Here is a 12,568-nt window from a genome sequence, read left to right as displayed (position 1 = left end):
AGGGCGTTCCCACTGTAGCACAGTGTGTTAGGAGTCCAACTGTAGCATCTCAGGTCGCTGCAGAGGTGCACGATTGATCCCTAGCCCAATGCAGTGGGTTAAAAAGTTCTAGCTTGGATTGAGTTCCTGGCCCAGGAACTTCCATATGCCACAGGTGCAGCCATAAAATTAAAACAAAACAAAAACAAAAAAAACAAGAGTCTGAAAATCGTGGGTTGCTCGAAAACAAAAACAGCTTCTCTTTTCCTTGTTGGGCCACCTACAAGGAGCATTCATGCTTCCTATTCTCTGAGTGTTGTGAGGCTGTTGGACTTTGTGGGTGGGGACGTATGTACCTAGCTCCAGGAGAGCAGGAGCCACAGTAGCAGGGGGATAGCCCTCCATTGAAGTGTCATTTCCTACAGAAATGCAGGTGGACCTCAGGGTCATTTGTCCACTGAATATGATTCCTGGGACAAATTTTTTTTTTCTTTTTAGGGCTGCAACTGCATCATATGGAAGTTTCTAGTCTAGAGGTCACATCGGAGCTGTAGCTGCTAGCCTACACCACAGCTACAGCAACTCGGTATCCCAGCCGCATCTGTGACTTACACCACAGCTCACGGCAATGCCAGATCCTTAACCCACTTAGCAAGGCCAGGGATTGAACTTGCGTCCTCATGGATACAAATCAGATTTATTTTTGCTGAGCCACGCTGGGAACTCCCTGATTCCTGGGACATTAAAGAAATGAGAGGCAGGTTTCCTAAGCCTGTGTCCAGTTGCCCCTTGGGGGAGGAGAGAGGCAGAAATGGCCCCTGAGAGTTAGCTGCTGGATCCATAAAAGCCTTCAAGAGGGCAGCCGGTCACTCCTAGAGGCTGGGTGCCAGTCCAAGCCAAAGGGGTATAGGTCTTGAAGACCCTTTCAGTAAAGGGTGTGAGTGCTGAAGGGACAGCAGGCTCAGTGCCCTGGAGCAGGGTCTGAGGAACAGGTTATGTGTTCTAAGTAAGAGCAAAACCATGGATCACAACCACTGTAGGCACAGTTGGCACAGGGAAGACTAAATGCACCCAAACAGAAGGACACGAGCCAAAGGGACAAAAACTCCAGAGGCAGAACAAAGTAGGTAGCTCATATGTGTCATAAAAAGCAAATGACTGTCAGAAGTCAAAGGAGCTAGCTTAGCAAGCAGGGTGGGTACCTTTCATACTGAGTAGCCACTCATTTCATCCTGAGATCCTTTATCTCATTGCACAGGGGTACCTCGTGGGCCTTAGGCAACTTTGGGCCTTTTTTTGTGGTACTCAGTGAAAGCATCTGTGACGGATGATGGCTGAGGGGGGCCCTCGTCTCGCTCTCCTCAAGGAAGTGCAGATGGTGGCAGAACAAAGACTGCTCTCTCCCTGGAGGCTTAGACTTGGCTTCTTTATGGTTGTGACTACCGTGTCACACTGCCTTCACACTCAGGAGTCTTTCAGGAATGTTCTGCTTGGTGGATGCTGGGCCTGTCCTTTTGCCCTTCTGAAATGTGCTCAGAAAGGATTGGGAAGAGTTGGGGGAACAGGAAGCTCTCAACAGGGCCTAGAATCACCTCCTAAGGGCATTAACAGATTGCTGCATATTTTTTAATAAGCTTTGGGGGAAAGGAGAAGGTTAACAGCTGAGGCTTGACATCCTCTAACTTTCCTTTCCTTCCCATTCCCTCTTCCCAAACTTTTTTTGGGGGTTTCATACTTGAAAAATGGTAACGTAATAACTAAAATACTTATTCCACATTTTCTGTGCAAGCTTTCTGCCCCACCCCCACCCCTGCCTCTTTTTTTCTTTTGTGATTCATTGTTGTGTATGATCCAAGCATAGAATGACTACAAGCATAGAGTGTCCGCTCCGGGATGAAAACTTGGATGCTTCCAAGGCAGTATCCCTTGGAAGGCGTGAGACTCTGGCTAGTGGTGGTGAAAGATTCAGTGCTCCCATGTGATAGTGATTATTCACAATGGCCTGAACCTCATGACACTGTATGTCTGATCAATAAACCCAATGAAAGCACTGTGCTCTCTCTCAGGCATCTCTCTTTGCCCTCAGGGCTGTCTCCCCCCTTGTCAGATGAGCTGGTTTCAAGGCCTGGAAGCTGTGTGTGTTGGAAAATTTGCTATTGAGGGGGCTTTGTGGCAGAAGTTTTGAGGACAGCACTCACCGCCCAGTCTGCCCTAAATCTAGAAAAGAACCTGCATCATCTCCTCAGTCTGTCTGGCTTTACTGATTATAAACTTTATTGTCTTTTCTCATCATAGCGTTTTTGTTTGTTTGTTTGTTTGCTGATGATAAAACCAATACATACTTGATATAATAACAAGCAATATAAATTGTAAAAATCTAACAGGGTGATCACTCATTATTGAGCTGCCACTTATGGATAATCATCACTAACTAGTATATATTCTTCCAGTTATCTTTTGATGCTTTCATGGATATATAGAATGATCGTGCATGTGTTTATAGGATAATGTTTGCATTGAATCTATAGATCGAGTCAGAAAGAACTGACATCTTAATACTATTGAGCCCTTCTGTTCATGAATATGGATTATCTCTCTATTTAGTCTTCCTTTGATTAGTTTCAACAGTCTTGCAATTTACCTTATTTAGCTCTTAAACATGTTTTGTTAGGTTTATACCTAAGTATTTCTCCTTTTGGATGTTAATGTTACCTCATCCTGTTTAATGATGGCAAAGTAGTCTCTATTGTATGGATGTATTTAAGAACCCTCAATTCTTAAATGCATATTTAATTTGGATGATTTTTAAAAGATGAACAAACAAAAGCATGGTTTGTTCACCAGCCACCACCAATTCAGAGATGGTGATATATCACTTGGTCAAGCCGGAGACCCAGAAAAATAAAGAAACTGATCTATAATTGTCACTCAGGGTAACAGTTGTCAAATATACCAGCATAAATAGCAGCAAACTAGATTTTATGATTTGGGTAAGCCTACTCTAAATAAGCACCTAAAACCAACTTAATCTGATAGATAGGTAAATAGATAGAGAGATAATACGTGTGTGTTTGTGTATATGTGTGTTTCCAAGAACCACTGATTTAAAATAGCATAGAAAAACCTTAACATTCTTCTGGTTCTCAGGTTATATTTGTAACCCAGCCAGGGAAACTTAAAATGATGTTTTACAACTGTCATCTAAATTTTGATCCATTACAGACCATTTTAGGATACCTCTGATTTATACTTGCTCACATCTCTACTGTACTTCATAAGATTAGATTTTAAGGAGGTTTTTCCTTGAACGTTTAGGAAAAGTTTCAATATATTGTTTGTCTAGTGTCCTCTTCAAAAGTCTGGAAACCTCCTCTTTAGGATTTAGGCAGTTGTCTCCTTGATATCCTGGAGGCTTTTCTTTCCCACCTGCTCAGGAAATATGAGCCCTGTGTTGTAGCTGATTTGAAGTTTAAACAGACTGTAATTCAAGTGTGACAGCAACTCCACTGTTTGTTCAGCGGGCTGTTAAGCCTGTCATATCCCAAGGCAGCCTTCCAAGCAGTTTTATTTAATTGCTCAAGCACAAGAAATACAAATATCCAAGTACACTGTTTGTCTGAAGCTTTTTTCCCTGGACCTTGCCATCAGCTAGCATTCAAGTTAGAGAGAAATAAACTTGGTGAAATGATCCCTTGAAGATTGAAGACCACAATAAACTTGTAATACACTAGATCTCCAAAGGATGGTTTGGGGATAAAAATGTGGCATCAAAGGAATGTTCTTCCTCACTTTTCTATAAATAATTGAAAAAATATTTAGAGAAAGCGATCAATAGACTAAGATTACAAAATAAATCCAGATGAGCAGACCCTGCATCTTTGACCCACTACTTTATCCTTTTCTTAAACTTTTATTTATAAGACCAGCTATTAGTGTGAATCTAGCACTAGCAGTATAGTCTTCTAACAGCTGTCATTCTTACCAGATTGATTTAGAATAAGGGTTTTAGACAGGTTGATTTAAAAGAAAGACTGTGATCACTAATCTTGAGCATGATTTTGGCCTTGTTTTTCAACGTTTGGTGAGTTTCTAGTTCCTTGGAAAAGATGTAAAGGAATTCCCACAAGGATCCTATGTGAGTTACTTTGATATACTTTTTAGCAGTAGCTCTAGCATTTTTTTTTTTCAGATGATGGATGGGCTTGACAGGAAGATATGTTTGACTATTTTCAAAGCTGTATTGTAGTTTTTAATTACAGTAGTAGTTAAAGGTGTAGATATTAAGAATTAAATAGGATGCACAGTGTGTAAGGCCACAGATATTAGGCAGATATGGCTCATGACTAAGGTTGGCAGGTTCAAAAGGTGGTAGGCTAAAAAGTGATCACCAACCCTAAAGGGGGCAGCAGATGTCCATCTCTAGCTAAGTGTTACAGGAGGCCAAAGAGAGCTCAGGGGAAGATCTGAGAATCTTCAGGTCTGTTTGGGGGCTTATGGAAAGGACTTGCTTTGGCCAGTAGAATGTTTATTATTCATGCAGAATCTTGAAAAAACTTTTTGCATGAGTTCATCTCCTCTTTTGGAATCCTGCTACCTGGAGTACAAGCTAAGGTTAAACTGCCTGAGGAAGGAACAACAGGAGGGAGGAAACATGTCCCAGTCAACCAGCCTCCTGTTAGCTAATTTTCAAACATGAGGGAACCCAACCAAGATCAGCAGAAACACATAGCTGAAGCTGACTGCAGACACATGGTAAGTCCAGCTGGGCCTGGCCTAAATCAGAATTTCTGTCACCCCACAGATTCATGAGAAATAATAATAAATGTTGATTGTTGTATAACACTGAGGTTTTATGGTTGTTGGTTAGGCAGAATTAATGTGGCATCCGATAACTGGTACAACAGTCCACGGAAAGTTGTCAGTAAATGTTAGCTATGTTATCTGGTAGAAGACACTCATTTTTTATTGACTCTAAGGTGCTTAGATGGTGATGCCTTCATGATTCTTCCAGGGGCTGTCTATAGAAGGTTTTCGCTCAAAGCCTCCTGGTTGACATTGACTATTATAATGCATCAATTCTAAGATGCATCCTGAATTTTGAAGATGTTAAAAATGCAAAAATTCTGCTTATTATTAAAATGTTTCCAAGACTCCTCAGGATAGTGATACTTCTGAGTGTAGCTGAAGCCCAGCTCTTCGGAGCTAGAGTGTGTTTTAAAAGTGGAGGTTGTCAGCATGTGCAATATGGAGTCAGAATTTCAGGTTCCTAGAGAACAGGGGCACCTGGAGAGTGTATGGCAAAAGCAGGTCATAAAGCATGGCAGCACTGTCCCCTTTGACCTCTTAGGTGACCAGGCAAGGAGCAGTTTGGGTGACTCATGCATATTCTCCAGGTTGCCTAAACATTACAAGGACAAAGGCTTCAGAAACAAAGCTTTCTTTCACACTTGTGGTTTGAAGGTATAAAATATGTCCCCTCAGGTCTCCTTATGCTGAGTTAGGATAGTGTTTAATTAAGCTGCCTATAAATGATGTTGGGACAGCCAGGGAGAGTGTAAATATTACAATTAAAGGCACTCATTTTACATTTTGCTTTTGATGTTACCCAAGGGTTTGTATGTTACACAGGGACTAATATTTTATTCCATTATCTTAAATCTTTTATAGTCTTTAGTAGATTGGGGTAAATGGAGTTAAATTGAGCATTTACATTTTTAATAGATGTTTACAAGCATCACAAATAAAAATGAATACTTGCATTCCATTGTTTTATACTGTCTTGGCCCAAAACATTCCATGGTTTGAGTCCTACCCTTGACTATGAATCATCACCTTCTGAAAAGAAAATCATATTCTCCTTAAAAAAATAAAAAACAAGATTCTATAAGAGTTCCCTGGTGTCTCAGCACATTAAAGATCTGGCATTGTCACTGCTGTGGCTGTGGTTACAGCTGTGGCACAAGTTCAATCCCAGGACTGGGAACTTCTACATGCAAGACACACACACAAAAAGATGCTATAGACACCTTCTGTAGACTCTGAGAGTTACTGCAATAATGGATGTCCCAAAACTGTTTGAAAAACTGATGGTGCAACAGGAATCTTGATTGGTCCTTTCAGCAAAAGCCCTGAAGAAAGTGATTTCCAGTCAAGAGAAATTAGCATTGTAACCGAGTGCTAAGCTCATTCAGAATCATCTTTCTGGAAACCCTCCTGCACTGTTGGTGGGAATGTAAGCTGGTATAGCCACTATGGAGGACAGTATGGAGGTACCTTAGAAATCTATGCATAGAACTACCATATGATCCAGCAATCCCACTCTTGGGCATATATCCAGACAAAACTTTCCTTTAAAAAGACACATGACCCCACATGTTCATTGCAGCTCTATTTACAATAGCCAAGACATGGAAACAACCCAAATGTCCATCGACAGATGATTGGATTAGGAAAATGTGGTGTATATATACACAATGGAATACTACTCAGCCATAAAAAAGAACGACATAATGCCATTTGTAGCAACATGGATGGAACTAGAGACTCTCATACTGAGTGAAATAAGTCAGAAAGAGAAAGACAAACACCATATGATATCACTTATATCTGGTATCTAATATCCAGCACAAACGAACCTTTCCACAGAAAAGAAAATCATGGGCTTGTAGAAGAGACTTGTGGTTGCCAAGGGGGAGGGAGTGGGAGAGATTGGGAGCTTGGGGGTCAATGGATTCAAACTATTGCTCATGTAATGGATTTACAATGAGATCCTGCTGTATAGCACTGAAAACTATGTCTAGATACTTAATGCAGCATGACAATGGGAGAAAAATTATGTATACATGTATGTGTAACTGGGTCCCCATGCTGTACAGCAGAAAAAAAAAAGTGTGTTGGGGGAAATAACAATAAAAAATAAATTAAAAAAAAGAATCCTCTTTCTACCAAGGTACTCCTGTTATTCCCTGTGTCCATGTCTAAGATAATACCTTTAGCTTATTAATTTTTGGGCCTGGGAATCAGCCTATTGAACTATTCTCCCTTCCTAAAAATACAGCTTTGCTTTCCTGCTCCGACCTCTTGTTTCCTCAGAGGGCAAACCAAATTCTGTCTCCACTGTATCCTGGGTCTGTGACTTGTCAATTTTCTGTGGTTCTGAACCTCAGTTTCTTTCTTTTTGAAAAGATTTGGTGGTGATTAATGATACTACCGTATAAGGTATGGTGACAGTAAGATACAGCAGGCATCTATACGTAAAGATAAGACATAAAGAGATTTATTTCCCATTCCATCTTTCTTTTTATATTTTATGGTGTTTTTTTCTTTTAATACTGAGTTTCTCTCTTTCAGCTACGACACCCTGATGCCAACCATCTGCCTGAATGTCCAGATTTGCTGTCTCTCAAATGGCAAGTAACATATTCCTACCATTTGGTGGGGTACTCTTATTTTTTTGATGAATTTCCCTGAAGGGACCACCAGCCTAGATTATCACTGTCTATCTTACTCTACAACAAATTTTCTCTCTCTCTGAGCATTTGTGCTGCTGACCATCTTTGTGGGCATGCTGTAATTTCTTTCCCTTCCAGGAAAGTCCTGAGACAGAGTGCCTCCCGCTTCATAGCCCTGGACTCAGCAGTAACCAGGAAACAGAGAGGGTAGATGAATCAGTGCAGCCCATCACTGACCCTGGGAACCTTGTTTAAAGAGAATTTGATATAGAAATAGGGTCCCCTTGAATTCCTGTCATGGCTCAGCAGTTAATGAATCTGACTAGGATCCATGAGGATGCGGGTTCGATCCCTGGCCTCAGTCAGTGGGTTAAGGATCTGGCATTGCCATGAGATGTGGTGTAGGCCGCAGACACGGCTCAGATCTGGTGTTGCTGTGGCTGTGGTGTCAGCTGGCAGCTGTAGCTCTGATTCAACCCCTAGCCTGGGAACTTTCATATGCCGCAGGCGTGGCCCTAAAAAGCTAAGAAAAAAAAAAGAAGAAGAAGTATTAGAGGCACAGAGGGTGTTAATTAAAGGCGATAAAACCCCTGCAAGCCTCTAACTCAAAGCCAGGGTAGTCCCCTCACAGCCTGGTGCTCTTGTTCCTTCCTCACGCTGACAGATTCCACACACCAAGAGAAGGATAAAGAACTGCCCCGTCTTCTCAAGTCCCCACACCATCTTCATCTTCCCCACATGCCCTCCTCACTTGCATAGGTGGCCAGGAGACAGAGCCAAGGCTGGGTGGCCTTGGCTGGCTGGCCTTGGCTCATAATCTGGCTTCTCTGCCTCTGACTCCTCATATGGAAAATGGGGGCAATGATAAGGACAGGAGCTAATACATGCCAAGTTCTCTGAAACAGTGCCCAGCACACAGTAAGTGCTCAATAAAGACTTGCCACTGAGCTAAGCCTTTAAAAAAAGAAAAAAGAAATAGAGTCACATTTATATAACAACAACTAAAAGGTGACATTGCTGAGATTAGGACCATTTGTGTCCACTGGGATCACTGTAAACATTGACCTCAAGATCTCTAGAAAGTTCATGTGTCGGAGTTCTCGTCATGGCTCAGTGGTTAACGAATCCGGCCTAGGGACCATGAGGTTGCTGGTTTGATCCGTGGCTTTGCTCAGTGGGTTAAGGATCTGGTGTTGCCGTGAGCTGTGGTATATAGGTTGCAGTCTTGGCTTGGATCCCGTGTTGCTGTGGCTCTGGTGTAGGCTGGTGGCTGCAGCTCTGATTAGACCCCCAGCCTGGGAACCTCCATATGCCATGGGAGCAGCCCTAGAAAAGACAAAAAGACTGAAAAAAAAAAAAAAAAGTTCATGTGTCAAAACAGAATTAAAGTGAACATTTGTTAAACGTTTTCTGTGCTCAACTCTCTTCCAAGGGTTCCACTTTTATCATTTCATTTAGTATGCACGATAGACCCATGCTATGGATGGTAAAATGGCTTGGTTTTACATATGTGAGAACTGAGGTTTAGAGAAACTAAGCAACTCACAGAAGGTACTGTAGCTACTGAGTGGCAGAGCCAGTATTTTACCCTAGGAAGTGAGACTCTACAGTTCTCTCTGCATCCTTCCAGCCAAAGCCCTCCTCAGATGGGCATCAGTCATTTTCAGATTCAAGCAGACTGTAGGATGAACTAGAATATGTTAGACAAGTTCTGGGGAGCTGAGGGGAAAGGGACATCCATGGTTCTGTTATGAAGAGAACTACATTTACAGCTACAAATGATCAAATTCAGGACATCATTGTGGTTTTTCTCAGGGGGCAAAGATCAAAAGGATTTCAGGTGCACTCTGTCAGGTTTCCAATGGCAGGGAGAGCACTAAATTACCCCAGTTAAGTCTCTGGGCAACTGTGACTGAAATATCTTCTGAGTATAAAGGGAAAGACAAGGACCCCCCTTGCTCTCCCCTCTTTTGGACTCTACTTTCTGCCCTGTGACATGGAATTAGAAGACACGTGTGTGTGAGCCAGGTCTGATGCTAATTAGAGGAAACTTCCCTCCCTATTATGTGAAGCAATGCTTATTAATTAAAAGTGAATCCTCACAGTGATTGTTAATTAGATAAGGGCGTCCGAAATATGTATCTTAAAGCAGAAACATAGCATATTTATTTTTGTTCTTGCCCTTTAGTATCAAAACTATGCTGTTTAAGAACATAGCCATGCAAGGAGATTTTAAGATGCTTCTACTTCTCTCTCTTCAGGAAGCTTCATCTTTAGTTTTGAATCCTTGGGCTGAGGTCATGTAATAATTTCTCCTGCCTTTTGGCAATGTCAGGAAGTGAGAACTATTTTTTCAAACACGTGCTTTATTACATATAAAACTAAATATGTTTTTTAACCTTTGAAAAATTAAAACGTATTAGGATGCATGTGTAGTCACCAGTCTCATGCCTCAGAAACTCTTCTTGTTTGAAAGGCACAGGAGTAAACTTTACTTAAAAGGTGGGAGAGAGGTTTGTTGGAAAACTATCATTAGCCCTGGGGATAAGACAGCAGGAACTTGGACTAAGATTCTACCAAAGCAACAGTATGGATCATGCCCTTGCGAACTTTGAACACTCCCTTACTCTTACTATCATTTAATGAAGATTCAAAGTCCTGAGGAAGAGACTCCAGTTGACCAAGACTGGGTCACCAACTCACATCTTGACTTTCCCAGGAGATGGGGGAGGAACAATATGGCCTCCTTGGCTCTCATCAGGGGGGAGTGGCAGAGGGAGGGTGGGCTTAGGTTCTGCTGAGATCCCACTTTGTGGACAATTACCCAAATAGGAGATGGTCTTTGCTACAGAAACAGAGGTAAAGTGTTGTGTGCTAACTAGCCAGAAAATTTTTTTTTCTAGGAAAAAAAAAATGTGAAAACTGTATATGATGTGTACGTGAATGTCTTATATAATGTACTGGTTTCTGAAAAGCTTCATTTCTTATTTCAGTTGTAAAAGGGTAACCATTTATTTGTAATAATTTGGGTGCTCCATCTTTTCACAGCTAGTAATGAGAAACGAAGCCTCAGATTGATTTTGTTTAAAAGTAGAATTGTCCTGTAATGGCTTTATCCAAAGGAAAGAGGCTGAATATGAATTGAGATCCCATGGGGAAGAGAATTCTGAATTCTGCCAGCAGGAAGATCCTCTCTTGAACAGATCTTGTTGAAAGGTTCCACCACAGATCCTGTTACTTGAAACAGATAATTATCCTTTAGGAACTGAATGTTCTAGGATCTGTTTCTTCTTTTTTCTTTGTGTGTGTGAACATGTATGTGATTTTTCTTTGCAAGATACATGCAGTTTCAACCCTGACTAGAATGATTGATGTTATCCTCCTCTCCGAGGAATAATTTTTGCTTGCTGAGTGCCTGCTAAGAGCCTCTGCATCTTCTTTAATGTCTTCTTGTGGTGAGGAGGCTTTTCTTGAGGACCACCATCCCTGGGCACTTTTTTTTTTTTCTGTTTTCCAGGAAACTGGGACACACAATCTCCTGCTTGATATCTCTGTTCTCTTGTCCTTTCCTGCAAGAGGGTCATGCATCTCCTCCAAGTCCACTCTTTCTGGCAATTCTGAAGGCCTTCTGATAAGACCTAATTTGACTTGGTTCTTGGAGAAATTGATGTTGCTATTTGTTTTTTAATGCATGCGAATTATGAGCATGAAAATAGCTCCCCTTATCTCTCAAGAAACATCAATAGTTGGTAACTGCGGTCTTTGTGGGCACCTCTGAGAATCTGCCCTTTTGAGTTGCCTATCCAATGTGGCTATAACCGAAGCCCAAAGCCTCTAGCTGGCCTGCAAATCAGAACCAAGAAATTTAGAGGGCTTTAAGTCCCATGGAACCTATGATTGGGGATTTCAAGGCCCAGTCAAATTTTACAGCATGGTAAAACATGAGGCTGAATTTGCTAAGTTAGTACATTAAGATGAAAACAAAACAAAAAATAAACAGAACACTAAAACCAAACTCTGGCAGTTTACAAAGGATTTCAAAAAAAATATTTTTATCACTGAAAGGATAATCTCAAATGAAAGGATAATCATTTGTTTTGAACAAATTCGGTTTTATGAAAAAACATATTTTTTTCTTATATGTAAAACACACATCATTGAACCCTTCAACATTACACTCTACAATAAGGATAAATCTCAGAAATGTAATGGTGAATGAAAGAAGCCAGATACAAAATTGTTCACACTGCACAGTACCATTTACAGAAGTGATATAAACAGGTGAAGTTGATCTCTGCTGATCTGAGTCATGACAGTGGGTTCTCATCAAGGGGTAGATGGGGGTTACCTGGTAGGGAATGAGGGCAGGCAAGTTACTAGGATACCAGTAGTGTTTAGTTTCTTGAGCTGAGTTCAAGATCCAGGTGATGTTACTTACATCAATTCATTTTGTGAAAACTCAGCAAAGTTTACAATAATAAATATATATATTCTGCTTCACTTAAAATAAAATTTAAAAACAGATATTCCATCCAAACCCTGTATAGACCAACAGGCATTTGGAAAGCATGGATCTTGTTTGTTTTCCCTTTTGACAGATGAGGAAACTGAGGCCCTGAGGGGGAATCTCTCATGTCCAAAGTCATGGGAGTAAATCAGCAGTCCAACTGATCATGGAGTCCAGGTTTCCTCAGCTTAGCCCAAGGACCTTGCCATGCTGCATGCTCCTTTCTGAGATAATCACTGTGCTTGAGGCATCTCTACCAGAAGGGTCCAACCTACACAAGGGTGCATGTTCAGGTGCCTGCACTTGGCACACACTTGTTTTGTACTAATTGAATGAGACCCAGAATGCATATGGCTTTCATTCATCTTCAGCCAGGGATCTGGGCACTTCTTGATAGATAACTGTCTCTTCCATATTTGTCAGTCTTTGGGCCATCTTATTATCTCTTAACTTTTTTGAGCTGCACCCATGGCATGTGGAAGTTCCTAGGCCGGGGACTGAACCCAAGCCACAGCATAACCCAAGTTACAGTGGTGACAACACCAAGTCTTAACTGCTAGGCCACCAGGGAATTCCTATTATATCATTAAGAAAATTTTTCCTTCCTTTTTCAAGAAAAACTTCTTGAACA

The sequence above is a fragment of the Phacochoerus africanus genome, chromosome 15 (genome assembly GCF_016906955.1).
Source record: "Phacochoerus africanus isolate WHEZ1 chromosome 15, ROS_Pafr_v1, whole genome shotgun sequence".
NCBI lineage: Eukaryota > Metazoa > Chordata > Mammalia > Artiodactyla > Suidae > Phacochoerus > Phacochoerus africanus.
This window is presented reverse-complemented; position numbering follows the sequence as displayed.